We start from the raw sequence: 23,263 nt of genomic DNA, 5'->3' as shown, positions 1-23,263 counted from the left end.
TTTTGGAGGGCCAAGAAACATCCATTTAACAAATAATCTTATTAAATTGTAAGATCAAAATGAGTTTTAGGGTTAATTTAGCAATTTAAATATGCAGCTCAATGCATGAGATGGTATGGGGGCACAGCTATTCTATATTATGATTCTCATACATATTGTTAGGTTCTAGAATATTTAAGATTAAACTGTTAAATTCATCATTGTTTTATCAGCAGTATTAAACAAACTGAACTTGTTATATTACAGACATACTTCCAGTTAATATCTAAAAAATTGGAGGAGGATATACAAAGATTGGAGGAGATTATACAAAATGTGAAATCTAACGGACAAGATTTGGAATTATGGGATCATAGCAATGAACTGCCAAATGATATAAAAGAGGACATCATTTCGAACATGTCTCACATATTGGAGGGAAATGAAGAGTTTGATGAAGAACTTGCAATGAAAATTAAGCGTCATCTTCGCAAGCCCTATATAAAGAAATTTTTTCTTTTTCATTTTCTCCTTCTTCTTCTTTTCCATTTTATAGATAGATTCAAAAAGTAGTTTGATTAAAGTTATATTGCTTCAAAGCAGTCTACTAGTAATATAAATCTTTGGAAAAAGCTGAGAATTGAGTTGTTAATTATTGCTAATTATTGTATTGGGTGGTGGCTATTTTGGGCTGTGTGTGGGGGCATGGTTTTGTTGTTCCTTGTTTGGCAGCTTGGTGAGTGTATATTTGGGTTGTTGTGTTGTTCCCTTGCTTTTTAGTTAATAAGATTTGCTAAATCATAAAGAATAAAAGATTTTAATTATTTTTCTTTGGAAGATTTGTGAATAATATTGAAAAGTTGGAAAGATCTGAAATATTATAGCAATGTAACGGCAATATGATCCTACTCAAAATTTCTTGTTCTGATATCATGTTAAATTACCGATTGTCCTAAAAGTTTAACTTATTAGAATATAATAAATTTAATCATTTAACCATATACTTTTAATATATGATGAAATAATATATATGGTAAAGAATATATACCTATATGTATTTATTTGGTTTAAAATTTCAAAAAAAATTTATAAATATATATTTTTGCTAAGAATTTATATATATATATGTGCGTGTGTGTGTGTGTGTGTGTGTGTGTGTGTGTGTGTTGGGGGGGGGGGGGGTCCGAGGACTGAGGAATACTAGACCGAGGATCAACTTGCCTAATCTAGGCCTAGAAGGGTAAACGAACTCCGAGGACTCCTCCCACCTGAGGAGAATAAGAGGATTAGGACAATTCGTATCTTGTGAATGCCCCAAGAGAGAAGAAGAGATAACGATGTGGGCAGGGAAGGTGGGAGGAAGTTTCCTGAAGGATATATCTCTCACCTTTGCATTCAATGCCATATACCAACCTTATCAGTTGCATTAATGTGGAAATGATTTCTGAACAGTAAATTCACATCTAGTAGCCCTTCTCACCACTTTCAGTAGAGTTTTGATGGGACAAGTATCCTGGAAAATGCCCTGAGGCATATAGGTGGAGGGCTATGATGCATGGAAAAGGGATATAAAAGGGGGAGAACCCCCTAGAAATAGGGGATGAACATTTGAAGGACCATTAGAATAGTAAAAAGAACAATAAATAGTTTGGTGTAAAACTTGAACCACATTTATATAGAAGAAAGCTAATCCTCAGACTTGCCCAAGGAGGACATTATACTCAATTATTGTTTAAATCACGCTAATCTATTTCATTGGGCTCCTCGGCCTTAAGCTTGGGCTTAATTTAGAATTGCACTTGGACTTGATTCTCCCTCCCTTTAGAAATTCTATTATTTGAGCTTGATTTGAAGGACAAAGTACTACTGTTCTAACTGGGCTTGACCTTTATTTTCGAGTACTTACAATATATATTGACTTACTTTTACATATATTACGGATTTGAATAAATTTTCAAATGGTAAGAGATTGGTGCTAGTTTGAACTTCCAGGTTTACAACCCTCTAGCATGGCGTAATCATTGGGCATGTTGGTATATCAGTCAGGTTTCACTGTAGACAAATTCAATTAAGTGCTTTTTTTTTTTTTTTTTTTTTTTTTTGAGTTGTACGCATTTTGTTTGAGTTGCAATATAGGGTGAGTTTGGTTCGGCTTTTTGAAAAAGTTGAGTTTTTAAAAAGTGCATAATGAAAAAATGTTTTTTCAAAAAACTAAGTGTTTGGTAAAAACTGTTAAAAAGTGCTTTTTGAAAAAGCTGAGTGTTTGGCTAGCACTTATAAAAATTGCAATTTAAGGGATAAATTACTAAAAAAGACAATGTATATATAAGGGAATTTATTTCATACTTAAATCAACTACTTCATATACTTACTAAATAATAATAATAATAATAATAATAATAATATATTATTGGTATTATTTTAATAATGTTTGGGCAATTTTTCTTTTTTAGTGTCATAATTATTTGTTATTACCATTAATGGCTTATTTTTCAATATTAATTAAATCTAAATAATTTTCATCATCATGAAGTACAAAATGAAAATGTAAAAAGATGATAAAATATACACCAATAATCCAAGTTTAAATTGTACTACATATAAATGTAAAAAAGATAATAAAATACATACCAATAACCCAAGTTTAAATTGTACTACATGATATTAAAAAAAAAAAAAAAAAAAAAAAGACAACTACTAATTATTATCCCCCCAAATGGAATTAGCAATGGAATCACGAAGAAACACCATTGCTAATACTACTTTAATATAAATCAACATAATAATCAGAACATCAAGACAATTCAGAATATATCAAGACAATTCAGAATATACCAACACTGTAATGAAAATTCCAAATGTGTTTACATCATTGTTATAATTCCGTTTTGAACCCCGTTTTGGTTTGTCTAGTGGAACGGAATATTTCGGTACCGGCCTATTTCGGCGTACCGTTTCAGGGTGTTTCGGGGTTCCTAAATATATATATATATATCCATAAAGGGGGAAGGGGACGCACCACTGATGGAAAGAGACGGAAGCACAATAATATTGTAATGAAAATAATGTAAGTAGCTTGAAAGTAAATAACTTGAAAGTAAATAAGAACAATAATAAGGCGGTAGAACCAGCCAAGCAGTATATATCAAAATAATTCAAAGTAAATGAAAACAATAGTTCAAAGTAAATGAAAGCAATTTAGAACCGTCCAGTATGGCGGTAATCCGTCCAAGGTGGCGGTAGCAACAAGTATAATAATGAACATAAAACTGAAAATACTTGTTATTGAAAGTAGAATAACACTTACAGTAGTAGTGAATACAAGATCTCAACAGTTACAGGTTAACAGTTACAAAGCTTGAACTAGTCCTAGTTACAAGGTTTGTAGGATTACAAGGTTTGTAGTAAACAAAGGTGAACAAGGTAGTAGTAGTAGTGGAAGTAGGGTGAGTTCTCTCTTCTAAGAAAGCTAGTTCTAAGGGAAGAGAAATCAGAACTCAAACTTGACTTAGAAAAAACTTCTAAACATAAGGGACAACCCCCTTAAATAGGCAAAATTCGGAGTGAACAGTGTCATGAACAGTAACGGATGAACAGTGACAGTGAATAGTGACAGATGAATAGTGACAGGTGAATAGTGACTGAATAGTAAAATAGAATTTCTCTTCTTTTTTGACCCAATCTTGTGGGGAATCCACAAGATTATGTGAATCCTCCGTAGAGATCAGCAATAGGCCTATAAGTGTAGGGACAAGGCCTCATTATTGGTGTCCTTTAGAGACAAAAGAAACCAATAAGAAAGAAGCCAACAAAAGGAACTAATAAGCATGCACTTCGTTGTCTTCACGTGAACATCAATCTTTGGGATCCTTTAGAAGCATCATATTGGTGGGAAATAAGCTTCTAGCAGTAGTAAATATTGAAGCATTGGCCATTGTGCAGGCCAGACAAATAAGAGAATCAAAATCTTCCGCAAAATCCGGAGTATTATGAATCAGTTCCGGATTTTCCGCAACATATTTGTGAAGGACAATAAAATATTTTGGCTGTTGTGCAAGCCGGACAAATAAAGTAACACCAGTCTTGTAACAGTAGTGACCTCATCAATCAGTAGAGGGAGCATCGGATGGATAACCATCAAAAGGATCAAAAGGACCTTGTGGAGAATCACATACATGCTTATGGTAAATAACATACTTATTACAGAATCCGCAATATAAAATTGGCTCAAACTTTGGAGTTTTCCTTGGAATGAGAAGACTTTTTAGATTAGGATGATCTTCTGTTTGTAGGTGAACAAGGGCATCAGCATAGGGTTTGGGACTAAAAACAGCAATTCTATCTGTGCTTCCTATGAAATGATAGTTTTTCCATAGGTTATGAGCAACTTCACGAATTTGATTATTAAAATAATTTCTCCAACAATTTGCAAGACCAAAAGGATCTTTAAAGGATAATTGAGAATTTCTCTCAAACCATGGCCCTTGGTGTGTGTAACCATTAATGAGAATGAGATGCTTTGAGGGTTTAACATTCATCCAGTTATTTCTTTCCCATTTTGGCTGAGTGCTCCACCATCTAATAGTAACAAAAGATCTAGTGGAAGAGTTTTCAAACCCTTTAATAGCATTCTAAATGATCTGTGGAAGTTGACTGACCTGTTTATGGCTTGTTAACTTTACGAACCTAACAAAGCCATATTCAAACATTTGGGAAAGCCAGCTAGGATTAGGATCATCATCATCACTATCATCTGAATCTTCATCAGTGAAATATGAACCATTATCAAAATCAATAAGGAGACCAGGAAATGGATGTTTCTTTTCATATACTCTGAGACTACTCCCAAAGTGATCTTCTCATTCAAGCTGAATAAAGACATTGTCACCTTCGTCTAATTCATTAGGGTTAGGAATAATGGCAGTAACAAGTTTCCTGAAATACTTGGACCATAGGTCAAAAGACCTAAACATAGCCTTGCTATCCAGAATACGAGATTGTAAATCTGAAGGCAAGTTGGCAACAACACTTCTTAACATGGATTGGGTCTTAAGACTCAATCTAGCATAATCAGTGCCCATTATAGTCTCTTTATCCATTGAATGAATTTCCTCTTTGCCAAAGAGTTGACTAGTGTAGGCTTTAAGACGGCTCACAAGAGCCTCATTTTTTGAAACAAGGTTATTTTCTGGAACAAAGTCAATATGTGAAGCAAGGTCATTTTCTGGAATAAGGTTACCATAATGGCTCATATAAACCTCATTTTGAGCAGCAAGGTTAACGAGGTGGATTTCAAGGGCTCTGAGGGTTTTTTGGAAAACATTATGGTGGTTTTTGGTAAAAGCAAACCGAAGGTTGTCAAGAATGAATTTAATAGAGTCTGGTAATTCTGAATAGGTTCCATTGTGGAATTGTAGATTTTTTGACAAAACTTCCTGTAAAGCAATTAATATATTACCATTGGAGTATGTCACCTCTGCCGGGACATCTCCTTGAAGGGATGTTGATCCACTGGGTTTTACCCTAGAAGATACGCCTTCATGCATTTTAAAAGGTCGTCCCGCTGGGAACCCTTTGTTTTGAGAATAGTCCTGTGCAGGAGCTTTTCCCTTGTTTTTCTTTTCCATAATAATCCACTTACTAGTGGTATAAATATGAATATTATTATTATCCCACTTATTTGTGGTATTTATCCACGCATCATTGTCCGATTCCTACAAAGAATCATTGATAATGTTAGGATAATGGATAGTATTTATCATTTAGGTATTATGAAAATTACCTTTAAAATCATCAGTGAAACATTGGTAAGAATTCATCACTAGTTCTTGAACAAGTTCATTCATGGGAGAATCTTTCTTATAAGACAGATTATCAATATCAATTTCAAACTTTGAAGCAAATTTGAATTTTACTTTCTGTCCAAACGGATCAGTAGTAATTCCATCATGTTCAACAAGAAAGGGATACAAAGCATTAATAAATGGCAGACCAAGAATCACTTTATCAGTCATATTTTTGACAAGAACAGAAGGAATCTTGAAACAAACATTATCATGGCACACATGAGCATTATTCAATTCATACTTAATTTTCATTTGAGAACCATTAGCAGAAACCAATCTTTCAGTAGATTTCTCGAAATATTTTGAAGGAATTAATCCTTCTTGGATACAGTTCATATCTGCACCAGAATCAATCATAGCAATAACAGTGAAATGATAATCAGGAGAAACAACAATTTTAACTTTTGTAAAACATTTTGGAGGAAGTAATTTATTAACAAAAGCAAGTTGAGGATCAGTGAAAGTGTCAGGAGTACCTTTATCAGAAAGAAGAGCCTGTTGACTGGATTCATCTCCATCATTGTGCTCATTTTGTTTATTTTGTTCATTACCGGATTTATTAAGATCTTTATCAATTTTTAACATTATCAATTCTTGTTTGAGATTATTGTTATCACTTTTCATGCTTTTAAATTCATGTTTTAATTCATTTATCTCTTGTTTAACAATATGAATTTCATGTTGGAGATCATTAACAGTTAGTTCTTTAGATTTCTTTTTATTAAATCTTTCCAAAGTTTCTTCAAAGCTTATATTAGATTTTGATTTTTTACCAATTTCATCTCTTATCAAATTTTTCTTAAACCTATCCAAATATTCTTTCTGGAGTTCAGGGTTTTGAATTTGATTTATTAGTTGAATTATTAATTTTTCATCTTCTTCACTCTTGGTGAGAGCATTAATAACATTGCAACAAGAATCTCTACAACCAATTTTAATATTAGTAGAATCAGAAGAATCATCAGCAGATTGATAGCAAGAATCAGATGAAGAAGAAAAATCATCTTCCAAAGAATCAGACGAGTTGTTTGATTCAAGGATTCTGAATAATTCTTCTTGCACATTATCATCAATGTTTAACATGTTGAACTTGTTTTTCAATTTACCAGGTTTTTCTTTACAGTCTTTACTAAAGTGTCCAGGTTTACCACAATTAAAACATTTACCTTTACTTGTTCTCTGTTTAACATGTTTTTTAGAAACATTTTTCTTCTTAGCATAGAAATCATTAGGTTTAACAAGGTTATTTCTGTATTTATATTTTTTATGGCTTTTATCATGTTTTTTACCTTTTTGCCTAGAAGGAGCAATAGGAGGTAAACCATATTGTTCACAGAAATTTCCCATTTCATATTTAGCTTTTCTTTTATTTTTTAATTGGTGTTTTAACAATTTTTCATCATTACACATATTGATACCAAGTTTTTTAATAGTACTGAAAATATCACCGTAGGTTAAATTATCATAATCAATAGAATCATTTTTACCCATTAATTCTTGTTTTACCTTATGAGCAAAGATAGGAGGCAGACCGTCAATAAACTTTTCTTTCCAATAAGGCTTATGACAATATTTCCGGAGCATTACTCTGGAAGTAAAAACATCTTAATACCATCTGTAATCAGACATAGTAGGACAACTCAAATTATTCAAATAATCAGAAACACGAGATGAAATATTGGATGGAGTACCAACAAAATGTTTGAGAATAGTATAGATCAAGGTATTAACACCATCAGGAATACCACGACCAATACTTTCATCAAAAATAGGCAAACCTTCATCATTCTTTTTAACAGCATGTTTAATAGACTCTCTAGATTCTTCAGTGATGTATGAGTCCCACCATCCACAAAGAGTACCAGAAAAACCAGTAACAAGTAGATTAACAATTTCAGGTTGATCAAGATCATGGTTATTTTGATAAGCAATACCAACCATAGACATGTGACTCATTTTATTAATAATTTCTTGTTCAGACAAACCATCAATATTCCATTCATAAAGCTTATCAGCAGAGACAGAAAACTGTGTTTGAAAAGATCTCTCTTCAAACTGCATATCAGGAGGAGTAGGTTTTGAATACCAGTTTTTAGTAAAAGACATGGATTTGGAGTTCCCAACAAATCTTTTAATTTCTGGAAAATCCTCATCAAAGATTCTTTTTGCAGAAACAAAAGAAACAGTATCCGAATCTGTATTTTCTTCGGAAACAATTTCTTTTTTGGAAATAGTTCGAGCAGTTGGAGTACTTGTAGAAGTACCCTCAGTTTTAACTTTTAAATCAGAAATCATTTTTTCAACAATTTCAAGAGTTTTGGACTAAGAAGTTTTAAACATAACTTTTTCTCTTTGACTGGGTAAGTCAATCAAAGGTTTCTCAGTTTTAACAGGAACAGATTTTTCATAAACAGAAACATCTTTTTCAGAAACAGGTTTTTCAACAATTTTTTCTTCAATACGGTCAAGCTGTTGACCAATAATATGCAAAGATTGATTAGTAAAATTGTTTTGTTCAATAAGACTAACAATAGGAGTTTGATCATCAGCAATTTTGAAAGGAGAGGTCTTCACTTCCTCTTTTGTCATTTCATCTTTCTTAGTAGTTATCAAAATTGAGTCAAGAGGAGAATGACTAGACCTAATAATGGTTTTATCTATCTTAACAAAATTTGATTTCTTTATCACATTTAAATGTTGTTTTGAAACCTCATCTTCTGAAACATAATGGTTTTCAAGAAAATCAAAAAACAAAATATGTTTTTTCAATTGATTCATCTTTTCCAACTATTGTCTTTTAACACAGTCTTTTTCAGACTGAGCAAAATTATTTTGGAAATATTTTCTTTTGGTCATGTATTTTGCAAGCATAAACTCATTGTACAGGGAATCCCAATCAATTTCAAAATCATCATTTAAAACAGTCAAAACTCTTAATTGATTTTGGTAAACAGGAGGATTTTCAATAGGAGAATCAAAGTCAAATGGAGTAACAGAAACAGTGTCTTCCTCATCTTCATTAGCAGTTTTATTAAATAGAGAGGAAGTTTCAGGTTTAGTAGAATAGTAAACAAAGCTAACTTGAGATTTATCACTTGAAATACCTTTTAGCTTTAAATCAGATTTTTCTAAATTCTTTTTCAAAAATTCATTGATCTCTCGATCTCTTTTTGAAATGCTTTCAGATCCAGCAAAGGAATGTCTTCCTTTGTTGATCCTCAAAGGTGGATTATTTTGAAAACTTATTTTAACAGTACCATCAAGATATTGTTGAATATGGGTGAGATCAAGCTCATCAAAAATGGGTTTAGCAGGAGGGGTTTCTTGTTCTAACAACCAATCATTAGGAAGTTTAACATCTTGCCATCGAATCATTTTTGGAACTTGAATTTTAGCATCAGGAGTTGAACATTGAATTAACATGGTTTTACCCGAAGGTTCTCTAGGAATCATAGCACAAGGATTCATTTGAGTACCCATTAGTTTATAATAAATGCGATAGATCAAAGCAAAAGGCTTACTACCTTCTTCCATGGGATAACCAGATGAAGCAATATTCAATGTCAATGCTTTAACAATATTAGGATCATCCAAAGCAAGAGTAAGATCAGGATAACAGTTAAAATAAACAGGACCATCATACATAGAAGCAGTAATCATACCAAAAATGCTATCTTTGAAAATTTTAAATCTAGCATCTCTCAAACACATGAGAACAGAAGCATTAATACCCTTTCGGGTAAGTGGTTTAATAGCAACCTGAACCATTCCAATATGCAAATAACTGAATTTTTTAGCAGTAAGGGAGTCATTAATATTCTTTTTAGTGAACAAACAACATTTTTCATGAACTCTCGAAATAGAGAAAATTTGTTCAACAGTTCTAGCTTTGTAAGCAGAATGAAAAGTACTTTCAACAAAACTTGTTTTATAAATAGTTTTAGTATCAACTTTAGGAATAGTCCAATGACGAAAATTAGGGATCAACTCATTATCATCAATAGTGTGATCGTCTTCATTTACAATATCAGGAGGACAACTAGTCCTGGAGCTGATAGAGGAGTTGGATCTCCACAACTTATTCATACTATCCTAGGTTCAACACTCAGTTATCATGTTTTTCTCACAACCGTTGCATTTCGTAACACATACCCTAACCAACCTTATACCTCTCATGCCCTACACGCCCTCTCTTGGCTCAAACGGGCCTTACAGCTAGGTTCTAGGACTTCACTTTACGACTAGGGTGGCGCCAACGACTGAAAGAAGGGAACACAACAACGGGGTATCAAGCGTTCGGGTAGACTATATATATATATATATATATATATATGAGTACACATATACAACCTATTATTTACAATTTATTATGTAAGTATTGTGAAAATGTTATCAATATAACATTTTTCTAATAATCATATTTTTTTTAAATAAATTAATATTAATATAATACCTTTGACATTTGCTTTTGGGGCTCAAAAAAAAAAAAAAAAAAGACATTTGCTTTTGAATTTTTTAACTTTTTTTGTCATTTCCAAAGCCACTCATGTGATGGGCTCAGAAAAGTTGAAGTTGAAATTTGAAATACTCTAGAAGACACCAAACACTCAAGACGATGGAAAATAAAAGAGCAAAAGACCAGTCCCACTAACCAGTGGATACAAAACGAAGAAGAAGAAGATAAAGAAGAAGAAATGCGCTGGAACGCTAGGTTCATTCAGGCAAATGGTAGGTCGGCGTCGTTTGGACCTTTACTGTTTTTTTTTTTTTTTTAACAGGCTAAATCCTGTACCGGCCGGAATTTACATTTTGGCCGGAATTGGCCGAAATGACTGGAATGGCCCGAAACGGCCCGAAATCTGACCCGAGGTGGAACATGGGGTATTCTAGTACCAGTTTGCATATCGGTACGAAAAATTCTGGCTGGAACGGAACGGTATCAATAACAATGGTTTACATTACACATATATTAGTCCAAAACTAATACTAAATATCACATAACTTAGTTTAAAGTTAATATAACATAGCTAATACTAAATATCACATAACTTAGTTTAAAGTCAATACAACATATCTAATACTTAGTTTAAAGTTAATACAACATAGTTAATATCACATAAGGTTGGTCACTTCTTTTGGTTATAAATCATTTCTTGTAGCCACTCCAGCTGTGACTCTGGGTCCTTGAAAGTTAGGAACATCTCCCAATGTGACTTTTTTAGTAAGATATAGGAAGCTTGAACCACAAACTTACTATAGAGTCTTATAGAGACTCGAGATGTTAGTAAATAATATAGTTTAGAAACCGGAACTACTAATTATATAGTTGGAAAATTATGGTTAAATTCTCATTTTTTCCTTTTACCATATTTTCTATTTAAATAATATTTATTATTATTATTTTATTAATATGTATCTTTTTAATATCTCATTCATCTTATACTCATCTCAAGTCTCAACCGTGTTTCTCCCTTTCTCTAAATTCTTCTTTGCCTCTAGGACTCCCTCAACTCTCTTCCTCTTTCATGTCTCAAACCAAAAGGTCTGGTACTCTCTGAACTCTCTTCTTCTCTCATATATCAAACCCAAAACTCACACATGACAGAAAATCTAGCGGCGGAAGCAAGCAGATTCGGGCAGCAGCAAGGCAGATCGGCGGCGGCAACAGCGGTGGCAGATTTGACGGCAGCAATGGTGGCAAATACGGTGGGTTTGGCTTGATTTTAAGTTGGATTTTCTGATGGTTTGGTTTGATTTTCTATTGATTTGAGGTCAATTTTGTGGTGGATTATCAACTGTTGAAAATGGATTGCAGTGGTGGTGTTGGGTTGGTGGTAGGGTGGTGCCTCTCCTCTTCTTTTATTCTTCTTTTGCTGGATTGTTGTGTCCGTTGGGATGTTGTGTTTGTTCTGTGTTTCTTTTGCTTGGGTTGGAGAACGGTGAAAGAGAGAATATGAATGGTGAGAGGAATGAAGGAGCTTGCGCAGAGTAGAGAGATGACCCAAAGTGGAATGAAGGCATTGTGCGATCTCTGAAGACATGAGCATTTGAAGGGCAATTTGGTAATTGCCAACTCACCCCCAATGGATACCCCAAAACGCCCAAGGGCTTTTGGAAAATGGACTTGATGAAGTCCATAATAGGAGATTCGCATTCAGAGCATTTTTTAAAACGCAACTTTTGACCCAAAGTTGCATTTTGTAATAACCAAACGCAATTTTTGGGCCAATTTTTTGCAAAACGCAACTTTTGTACTTCAAAAGTTGAACCAAACGGGTACATAGTCAAATTACGGTACAAGTATCCTAAGTCATAGTTTTTTTTTCACCGGTTATACTTTGTGACATTAAAATTGTGGCAAAAAGTGAGAAAAATTTTGTAATCTTAAACTTTTAATACAGAGGGTTGATTTTGACGCTGCGTGGACTGATTCTTTAGATTCATGTATTTGTTATTGAGAGTTTTGGAGTTTCTATAATTTTTCTTCACGTTCATACATGAGTTTTGACTTTCAAATTTTTACAAAATATTTAATATTTTTTTGTACAACATCTTATCGGAACGTGGAATTTGTGGTTTACCAAATGGTCAAAGGAACGAAGGATATTGATAAAAATGATTCCGTTTTCTTGATAAACAGTTTTTTTTACTAAAACTTTTACACTAAACTCCAAATGAAATAATAAGCTTGGAATTTTTTTTGTTGGGTGGGATTTGCGTAGGACCCATAAAACAATAAACAAGTCAAAGTAAAAAGCAAATGCCGAACATGCACTGATTTATATTTCTAAAATAAGCTGGCTTGCCGACAACTTCAGCTTTAGGGTTTGTTGGAATCTATATATTTTGCTGAGATTAAAATTTTTTTATTGAAAATATTGTAAATAAAAGTAAAAATTAATTAAAATAGTATAATGAGATAATAGTACCAAAAAGTGTAGTGGGGTCCATAAATAATAACAAAAATAAATTGAATAGTAAAATAAATTAACTTTGTAATTTGAAGCCAAACACACACTTAGAGTCTGTTTGGAATCATTTTATTTTGTTGAAACTGAAATTTTTTTGCTAAAAGTAATGTAGATAAAGGTAAAAGTTAGTTGAAATAGTATAGTGAGACCCATAAATAATATCAAAAAGTGTAGTGAGGCTCATGAATAGTAGTAAAAATAAGATAAGTAGTAAAATAAGCTGACTTTTTAATTTGAAGTCAAACGTACGCTTGATGTTGTGTTTGGATTGATTATATTTGGCAGCTTATTTTATTATTTAACTTATTTTTGCTACTATTCATGGGTTTTACTACACTTTTTGATACTATTCATGTGTCTTATAGTACTATTTCAACTAAATTTTATCTTTATTTACGGTACTTTCAATAAAAAATTTTCAATTTCAACAAAATAAACCGATCTCAAACGAACTCAAGTTTTAACTTTTAGCTTTTAATTCTTATATAGTTTTTTAAAACTTCAATTTTTCAGCTTTTTCTTACTTTTAAATTTTTTTTAAGGTACAAGTATGTTTTAGCACACTTACAAAAATTTTTCAATAAAAAACTAGATAAGTGTGAATTTATTTGTTCAATTTTTAGTTTTTACCTTCCAATTAAAATCTCACATTTTTTTTTTCATTTATTTAAATACAAGTAAATTTTATCACATTTTTAGTAAAAAAATTAAGCTTATTTAAGAATTGTTTATTTTGAGTAACTTATTTGAATAATGTGAAACAAAAATCTAAATGCTAACTTATTTTTAAAAAGACTACCCAAAAAAAAATTTATTTTAAAAAGTTAGAATTATATTATTTGAAATAAAATTGAGACAAGGAAAAAAAAAAAATGTGAGAACCACAAAGAATAGAGATAGAGAATTTAAGCAAAACCAGCTTATAACAATTTTTTTTTTTTTTTTTTTTTTGCCTTTTGCTTTTTTCTCACATTACTCATATAACCAAACAATTCCAATTCTTCATCACCAGCAAGATCAATCGCCGCCGCCGCCAAAGCAATCGCCGGTGAAAGGTTCGCTCTTCAGCCTATCTCTCTCTTCACTTATTTGGATCTTTCTCTTGTATCCTTCAGATCTGGTACTGGTTCCTTTCGGTCCAGATCGGTCCATTTACTTCATCTCCTCCCTCGATACTCACAAATTAGAGTTCATATATCATTCTTTTGCTTTGTTGTTCTTGATCTGCCATTGTAATAGTCTAAAGCATTGATTTTGAGTAATTTTGCAAGAGGCTAGGAAATTGTCAAATCTTGTAATTTATAATGTAAGTTTTGTTTGCAACTACAGCGTTAGATTAAGAGTTCTGAAAGAGATGGGAGTGGAACTTCGAAACGTGAGCTCGCATTGCTCCGTCGAGAGGCAGCGATCGTTCGACGGTGATGAACCTGACGGTGGAGCTGTGGAGGCCGGCGGTGGCTAGTGAAGATTTTAACAGCCAAGGGTAAATGGTATTACACACTATTTTACACGTCAGTGCATTCTTAGGTACTCTCGGAGGTACTTTCGGAGTTAGGAGAAATAATGTTTCCTCTTCTCACATGGTGGCTCCATTATGAATTTAATAAGTGGTGAGAGAAGAGAGCATCATTATCTGTGTTCTAGAAACACTTAAGAATTACTCGTGGCATGTGTGTACGAATGTGTAAAACAGTGTGTATATAACAAACACTTCTAGGAAAAATTTGCTAAATTGCATAATTTTAGGAAAAATTTGCTAAATAGCATCTGACCAAAGTTATTAGAATTATGTTTAATTAGATTGGCATAATGCTTGGAAACTCGAGTTCCAAAAAGATGCTACATAACTAAATAACTTTGGCCCTGTGCTTTTTTCCTACATTATTTCTAAAATTATGCTATTTGGCAAAAAATGATGTGACATGTATTTGGGTTTGTGGATTTGACACTTTGTATTTCTGACTTGGTGATGATGTGTTTATTTTTTACTTTGTTGTCACTTTGTTATTGGTCCATTTGATCATACTGATAATTCATGGATGAGCAATGATTGATAAGACAAAGAAAAAGTGAAAAATTATTCAAAGAAAGACTTGAGGGTTGACTGTTGGCAATGATTCAATAACTAGAAATAATTTAATGAGAACAGCAAGAGTACCCCTTGTTTATAACTTGCATATGCATTTGCACACTCTTAAAATCCTTTGAAAAGCCTGTGAAATGGCTGCAAGTCAAGTTCATTAGTTTCAATCCCATGTTATCTATTTATAGATATATTGTTTAGTTTGGAGGTTGATTCTTTATTTTCTGACATTGTATCTTTGAGAAGCTTTAAGTTATGAGCCTCCGTGGGCATCGGAAAGAAAATGGTGTGAGGTTAGGTTCCAATCCTTTGCTGTTCACTATGTAGTTACTATAAATTGTTTTGATTAATGCCATTATAAGCATACATGGAAGATTATTGTTTCACATTCTTTGGTGTATACTACTTCACACAATATCCACATTTTTTGAAGATGTCTACACTTTCCACATTATGTAAAAAAGTATGGACACGGTTGGATGTAAAACAATTATACGGCTGAAAGCCTGAAAGGAACCAACTATGTAGAGATTGACACCCTTTTTTTTTTTTTTTTTTTTTTTCAATTTTTTTTGCCAAATTTTGGCACTACTTTTTGTAATGCATCAATATAAGAAACAGGTTGGATCCGTTGCATAGTTCTTGGTCATTAAAATTTTAAATGTATGATTTTTCCTGGAACTATGAGCAAATGTAATGAGGATAGAACTGAGGTATAGTTCCTTGGTATAGTACACTAGATTCCCCAATCAAATTTCAACACATAATTGTCTTAAGTTTAATTGTTTCTAGAAAAGATAATATGGGTAGTGTTTCCTTTTTCAATACAATAATTTAATTTTAAAAATGAGATGGGTTAGGTCAACTGCATGAGCTAAACATTATTATTTGTTCTCCGTGTTGTATGGCATTACACGCTTGTAAGATGTGCTATGTGCTATATATATGGGTAGTACTATGTTTCCTATATTAGAATTAGAGCATTAGTTATTGTGTGGATAGGTAATCATATTTAATTGTTTATCACATGAGCGTCTTTTTATTTTTTCTTATAGAAAAGTTTATCATATGAGTGTCAAGGTATTTTCTAGTTGAGTGATGCTATGTACTACATATTTTATTCATTACATAATTTTTAGAAAGTAATATATCAACTCTAAAACACAAAAAATTAGAAATTTATTTATGAAATTATTGATGTGATACTAATCACAGTAATTATCGCGCTAGTTTTTATAAGTTTTTTATAATAAAATTGATGATAACTTTAATATTTTTCTTTAATAGTTTTTTAAATGCATGAAAAAGAATGAAAGGAAAAGGAAAAAAAAAAAAAAAAAAATCTGTTTTGGGGTATTCTATGTAGAACTTCAATGGCGCATTTGATGATTCTTCTTTCAGATTGATGTGTCTATTTTTTGTTTCAAGATTGATTCTTTGTTTGTTTGTTTGTTCTGTTCAGGAATCATGATAATGAGAGGCAAGTTCTCATGAATGATGGAGTTGATCCAGGGAAACAAGGAACAATGAGAAAGACAATTCTTCAGAATCTTAAACTAGAGAATAAGTACCTGCAAATGTGGAATATGATGTTTGTTGTTTCTTGTACAATTGCAGTATCAGTGGATCCTCTGTTCTTTTATCTTCCTGTGATCAATGAAGAAACAAGTGCCTAGCATTGGATAATAAATTAAAAATTGCAGCTATTTGTTTGCGATCAGTCACCGATATGGTTTATGTCATGAATATCATTTTGCAATTTCTTTGCCCTTATATAGATGAGGCTCCTCTGAAACTTGGATGAACTGTGTTAGTTACAGATGCTTGGCGAATAGCAAAGAGGTACTTGTTGTCCTACTACCTAATCGACATTCTTGCTATTCTTCCCATCCCACAGGTAAGGGAGACTTTATTGTTTCTAAAATGTGTGTATTTTTTTTCCAAGCTCAGCTGCAAGAAGGATTAAATCTATATTTCATGCAAGCATCTTTACTTCAAAATTTTTGATTCCTTGCCTTAAATGGTTTTCCCTTTTTCTCCTTTTTTTATTTATTTTTTATTTTTAGTTGGAAAGGGGGGATTTGAACTCTAGGAGATGGAAACACTGGGAGGTGTCAACTAGTTGGATAGGTGGGGAATTTGAACCCTAGATGTTTTATTTGGAAACACTAGAAGGTGCCAAATAGTTGACTACAAAACTTTTGGCCTCTTACTCTTACTTAATTGTAGTAAATAGCTAACATTGCATTACTAATTGGTTTTTTGTATAAGGGGAGATTGAACCTCAAATATTTTATTTGAGAACATAATTTTTTATTAGTTAAGCTAACTAGAACCCACAAATATAATATTTTTATTATAGGGCTTATAAAATCTTGAACCTTAAAAATGAGTGGGTTTAGATTTCTTAAACACAAGTAATCTAAACAAATTTAGATTAGATTTGAAATAATAATTTTTTTACAAGTTTTGGTTTAAGAAGGTTTTTCCCATTGCAAACTTGTGCTTGTAAATAATTATTATAACTATCTATAAATAATGATATAAAAGATAATGACTTACCTAAGTAGAGCTCACAAGCCAAGAGCCTTGTAGATTAGCTAGTTGGCACTACCTAAATGACTAATGTCTCTAATAGGTATCAAATTTTCAAAAAGAAAGAAAAAGGTAAAGCTCACAATACTCATTGTCATTTGTGTAGGTGGTAGTGCCCATTATTTTTTCGGAAATGAGGGGCTCGGGATTCTTGAATAAAAGGAAGTTCCTGAATGCTGTTGTTCTTTTCCAATATGTGCCAAGAGTTCTACGAATCTACCTATCATGGAGGAAACTTATCAGCACTGACAACAACCTTTCCAGAATTGTATGGGTGAAAGCTGCTTTCAATTTCTTTCTATATATCCTTGCCAGTCATGTAAGTTGGATTTTCAATTTCATTGTATATCCTTCCACATAATTGTTTAGTATGCCTGTATGGCTAGTCTAGTGATCTATCAAGAGTTAGAGCTTTATGCCTCTAGCATTTTTCCTTACTTTTTTTGGAGAAATTACGTAAAATAAATTTTATTTGCGTATGATAAGTATATTTTTATGCGAGAGGAATGTCATGTGTAGTAAATAATTTCAACTTTGGGCTTAAAAAAAAAAATCAACTTTATATATATATATATTTTGGTGGAAATAATTTTTTAAATAATTTTACTCTACTTTTTGCTAGAAAATTTGCACAATCAACTGATCTTTTATTCTTCTACTAAAATAAAATCTAATCTTTTATTGACTCCGTGATTTTTTAGGTGCTGGGTGCCTTCTGGTATTTCTTTTCTATCGAACGAGAGACAGCTTGCTGGCACATAGCCTGTAGAAATCATATTGGATGCAATCAAAGTTCATTTAACTGTCGTTATAGTGTAGGAAATCAAACATTTTTAAATGATTATTGCTCAGTAGAGACACCAAATGCTGCAACTCCTTTTAATTTTGGAATATTCATTGACGCCATTAAATCTGGTACCGTGGCATCCAATGATATTCCTAAAAAGTTTGCATACTGTTTCTGGTGGGGCCTGCGAAATTTGAGGTTTGCACATATTTAACTCTTTGACATTCCATATTATGCTATTTTTTTTATCAGTGTTTGTCACATATATGATCACATCATGCTATTGGAAAACTTGAACATGTACATTCTTTGTCAAAAAGAGCTTTTGAAACGAAGTTTGTTCAGAAAATTCTAGATTCCATGACAAAAAGATGTTTAAAAAAAATAGTTTAAGTATAAAGTTTAGCTACCAACTTAGTTGTATTTAAGGGCTATAATTCAACTCAATATTTTTTTATTGGGTATGAATTTTGAGAAATCTACCATTAGATTATATTTTCTTCTTATATCCTCTATGCCTACAGAATTTCTAAAAAAATCAAAGATTAGTAGTTGTGTCATTAATCAAATGTTTAAATTTCAAGTCTTTGTAGTCTAAAATTATTAATAAAAAATAAGTTTAAATTTGACATATTTGTTAAGAATATAAAGAACATATAATTCAATGATTAGATTTTCAAAATATAAAATCATGCTAATTGTTTTAGTAAATGTTATAGCTATTGGCTACAACAAAGTTTGAAACCAAACTTTATCCTTATAATAAAACATACTTTCATGTAATGCCCAATGCCACACTTTTTTGCATTGCCTATATATCCAATGGCTGAGAAGAAACTTATGTTTGGGAGGTCATGGTTAACTTCTGTCCCATAGATATATAAATAAATTGTATACAACTGTCATAGACTCAGCTTCAATCATTCTTTACTTATAAGTATGGAACTTAATTTGTTTAGGTATTTTCTAAAACTGATTAGTAACTGTGAAATAGATTTGGAGGATAACGTATTATTTTTTTGGTGATTGGTGGAATCTAAAAATTTTCAAAAACCATGGTACCCCCTCTTCATGTGGACCGGTCATTGTGCTAGTCATGTTCCGTCATTAGTGTAGGAGGTACTATTACATTCATCTAGGGTCCACTCTCATGTGAGACGAGATACATGGTAAATTTTCCTTGTGTAGGGTCACATTTGTTCTTTAGAATGCTGTTGGAATTTTTTTTTTTTTTTTTACAAAACTACATCACTTTTTGACATTCATTTATTAAGTTGTTGACACCAGCCAATTACATTCATTGACATATCAGCCTGTAAAAGTTATGTAATAAAATTTGTTGTATCTTTAATATATACCTTCCTTTTATTATGCTATATTTTTAATGAGAAAAAATAAAACAAGAAATAATTGCATTCTAGGAGTTCTGCGTGTGTATGTGTGTTGGTGTGCAATATTGTAATCAAATTCATGGCAAAAAGTTATTTGATACATACACACATAACATATTATATATAATTTAAGCTCAATCACAGCTAGCTCAAACATGGATTTTGGTAAAATAATTTGTAGCATTCTCTTTTTAAGTGATGGTTTTTGTATTATTATCTTCGTGTTTTAGGCTTGTGATCTCTTGGTCTCTATTTGCTTTTCTTAAGGCCGATGTACAGCTCTAGTCTAAACTTTTACCACGTAATGATTGTTTTAATTTTTTTTTAATTATTATTAGTTTTTTACTTTGACGATCTCATACATTATATTTGCTCCAATTTTTGCAGTTCTCTTGGTCAAAACCTTCAAACAAGTACTTATATCTGGGAAAATTGCTTCGCTGTTTCGATTTCAATCTTTGGCTTTCTGTTGATTTTGTATTTCATTGGAAATTTGCAGGTTGGCGCTCAACATCTTTTTATTATTATTTTATTTTTAAGATTAATGTCCTTATTTATACATAATTATGTGTGTGAGCTAGCAGTAGAGATGGTTTCTGTATTAGATTGTGAGATCAAAATGGTTTTTAGGGTTAAATATGCAGCTCGATGTGCATGAGATATATGGTACGAGGTCACAAAACTATTCTTTTTTACGATTCTCATAAATACTGTTGGGTATTAGAATATTGATTATATGTACAATTAAATTCATTATTTTGTATCAACTTAAATATTTAGGACAAATAGTAATTTATCAATAGGATTTGACAAACTGAATTTGTTATATAACAGACATATATGCAATTAGCAACTCAAAGGTCGGAGGAGATTATACAAAAGTTGAAATCTAAAGAACTGGATGTAAAGTTGTGGATTCATAGAAACGAGCTCCCACCTGGTCTAGAATACGAGATCATGCACAACATTCCACACATACTAGAAGAAAAGAAAGATATTGATGCAGAGAAGCCACTTCTTCATCTTCCCATAGAACTCAAAAGGAAGATTAAGCACCATCTTTGTGAGCCTCTTCTAAAGAAAGTGAGTCTTCCTTTTTTTACATTTTTTAGATAGATTCAAAATGCAATTTGATTGAAGGTGTTTTTTTTATAAACAAAAATAAAATTTTGGAAGAAATGTGAAAAATATTGAAAATATTTGGAACAACATACAAATAATGGATAAGCAATACGATAAAAGTGATTAATATACTGGATGAAATATATAGGATACAAAATATGTATGTGTTTTATTTGGTTTAATGTTTCAAAAAAGGGAAATAATTTTTTTAAATAGATGTTCATGCATGTATGTTACATATTTAATAAAAAATTAGAAAAAATTAATGTATTATATTAAATTATTTACTTAATTTACTATATATCAATTTAGTAACATACTTATGTTATTAGTTTCATAATATATTATCAAAACCAATCAATTAAGTTTCAAATATTTATAGTAAAACAACAAAAAAAATTTATCTATGTTCTCATATTAGTATAATTTTAACTGATTTTATTTTTACTTATTTAAAGTCTAATATGCACAAACACATCATATATGACATCAAGATTTGCTAATCCAAATTATTAAAAAAAAAAAAAAAATCTTAATACATTAATAAAAAAATGATAGATTATAATAAAAATTAGGAAAATGTAGATGTTCATCAATATAAATAATAAGATATGGAAAAAAAAAATTGATTTTGATGATTTTATTATCGTATATAATAACACAATTTGATATAATTTGATTTTGATCTGTTTTGCCATGTCTAAACATGTCAGAGTTAATTGTTTTACTTCTGGAAATTAATAATTTCTTCTTTCAATTGGTTTTTTCTCTGTTGTTTGTAAGCAGGTGCCAATGCTTGGTAAAAAAAACCAACTGTTGCAAATGATATGTGACTATCTCAAGCCAGTGTACTACAATGAGCACAGCTATATTGTTCGGGAGGGAGAACCACTTGATGCAGCGATTTTTGTCACGCAAGGCATTATATGGAGCTTTGCAACCAGTAATGGTGAGGGTACTGTCTCCTCAGGGGCTCAGTGCATTGAAAAAGGTCATTTTTATGGACAAGATCTTCTAGATTGGGCTTTGAACGACTCCCCCACATCACTTGACCTATCCAAGCTCCCAATCTCTACAAAAACTGTCAAAACCCATGCAAAAGTTGAAGGCTTTGCTCTAATGGCCAACGACTTGAAGACTGTAGTTTCCAAATGGAAAACCGAAGCAGCTTCTGCTTTACAAGCCGCATGGCGCCGCCGCAGCCATCCTGAAAAGAAGAATGAAAAGCCTTCCCAGTCGGCTTCAGAAAACAAAAACTAGCTATCATGCTGGTTAAGCTGCTTTTAGAATAAAAATTCAGAAGTTCCTGATGTTGTTGTTGAAAAGCTAGTTCGCTAGTGACAGAGTTGCTAGTTTTTTGAAATTAGATGATGAACACATTAGGCAATAACCCCGGAATGGGGACAATATTTGTTTTAATTGCTTTGAATATTGTTTGTAAGAGCCTTTTAAAGCTTCATTATTTTTTATTATGGGTTGAAACAAAAGAGCTATGGACACCTTCTTGCAATCCTAAAAATGCACATTTTTCAACATTTTAGTTCTTAGGGAAAAATAATAATCTCACATAGGTGCAAATTACATAATTCACCTTGACATTAAAATTATAATCACATAAGGTCATTATTGATTTAAGGGCAAAAAAACCTTTTGAGTTAGAAATAGGGCTCAGGTATTATGAGAAAACAATTTTGATTGGACAAGAAATAGTTTTAATTACCATAGGCATGCATATTCTAATTATTTTTTATTGGCCCCCTTTTTTTTTTAAAAAAATTGAAATTTAATAAAGAAATTAAATTCTATTGGTCCAAATTTTGAATTATGATAGCTATGCAAGTACAAGATAATCCCAAGAAGTAAATACTTCAATTTATTGAATTATTTAAAAGATTATTTTACCTTGTTGAATAATGTTATTGTGGGGCCAGAGAACTTGTGACCCCAGTCCACTTTACTTTAGGGCTCAAGGCCTGAGCCGAGGAGGGATATAGCCGAGAATGATTCTGTCCTTGGCATCCCAACGCGCTTCTGAAAGAAAGGGCAAGTACGGTATAGGAACAGTTTAAGGAAAAACTGAACACCTCCACATTGATGGAGAAAGGACCTCTGGACAATATGGCGACAAAGGACAAAAGAAAGACTGTCATTACTGCAATTAAATACTCTGCGCCAGACAGAGCAATGCTTTTCAGCTTTTACAACCACCCCCAACCACTTTGGGTATGGGCTGATGGGACAAGTATTAGCCCTGGAAAGCTGAACCTACACATGGACGTTGGAGGAAGGGTAAAGGCTAAGCAATTTAGAGAGGGGGCTGGGAGAAAAGGCCAAGAACCAGTGCCTCCCAGACTATGCCGAGGAGAAAGACTTCTTGAGCAAACATGGTTCACCTTTATATGAATACCGTGACCATCCACTATCTGGTGATCAAGGCCTAGCCTTTCAGCCCACGCTCTACAAATTATATTATTTGGGCCCTTAACGTA

At 32.1% G+C, this 23,263-nt stretch overlaps 1 pseudogene across 1 annotated transcript; it reads left to right on the top strand.

Moving 5' to 3' along the window:
• Positions 1 to 13,741: 13,741 nt before the first annotated feature.
• Positions 13,742 to 22,273, top strand: LOC115960538 (annotated as a pseudogene). Its single transcript, XR_004085199.1, has 8 exons — positions 13,742 to 13,851; positions 14,126 to 15,172; positions 16,342 to 16,776; positions 17,581 to 17,793; positions 18,176 to 18,459; positions 20,040 to 20,151; positions 20,487 to 20,735; positions 21,561 to 22,273. The product of XR_004085199.1 is annotated as a cyclic nucleotide-gated ion channel 1-like (transcript).
• Positions 22,274 to 23,263: the final 990 nt, after the last annotated feature.

This window comes from Quercus lobata, chromosome 9 (genome assembly GCF_001633185.2).
Source record: "Quercus lobata isolate SW786 chromosome 9, ValleyOak3.0 Primary Assembly, whole genome shotgun sequence".
Classification (NCBI taxonomy): Eukaryota; Viridiplantae; Streptophyta; class Magnoliopsida; order Fagales; family Fagaceae; genus Quercus; species Quercus lobata.
This window is presented reverse-complemented; position numbering and strand designations above follow the sequence as displayed.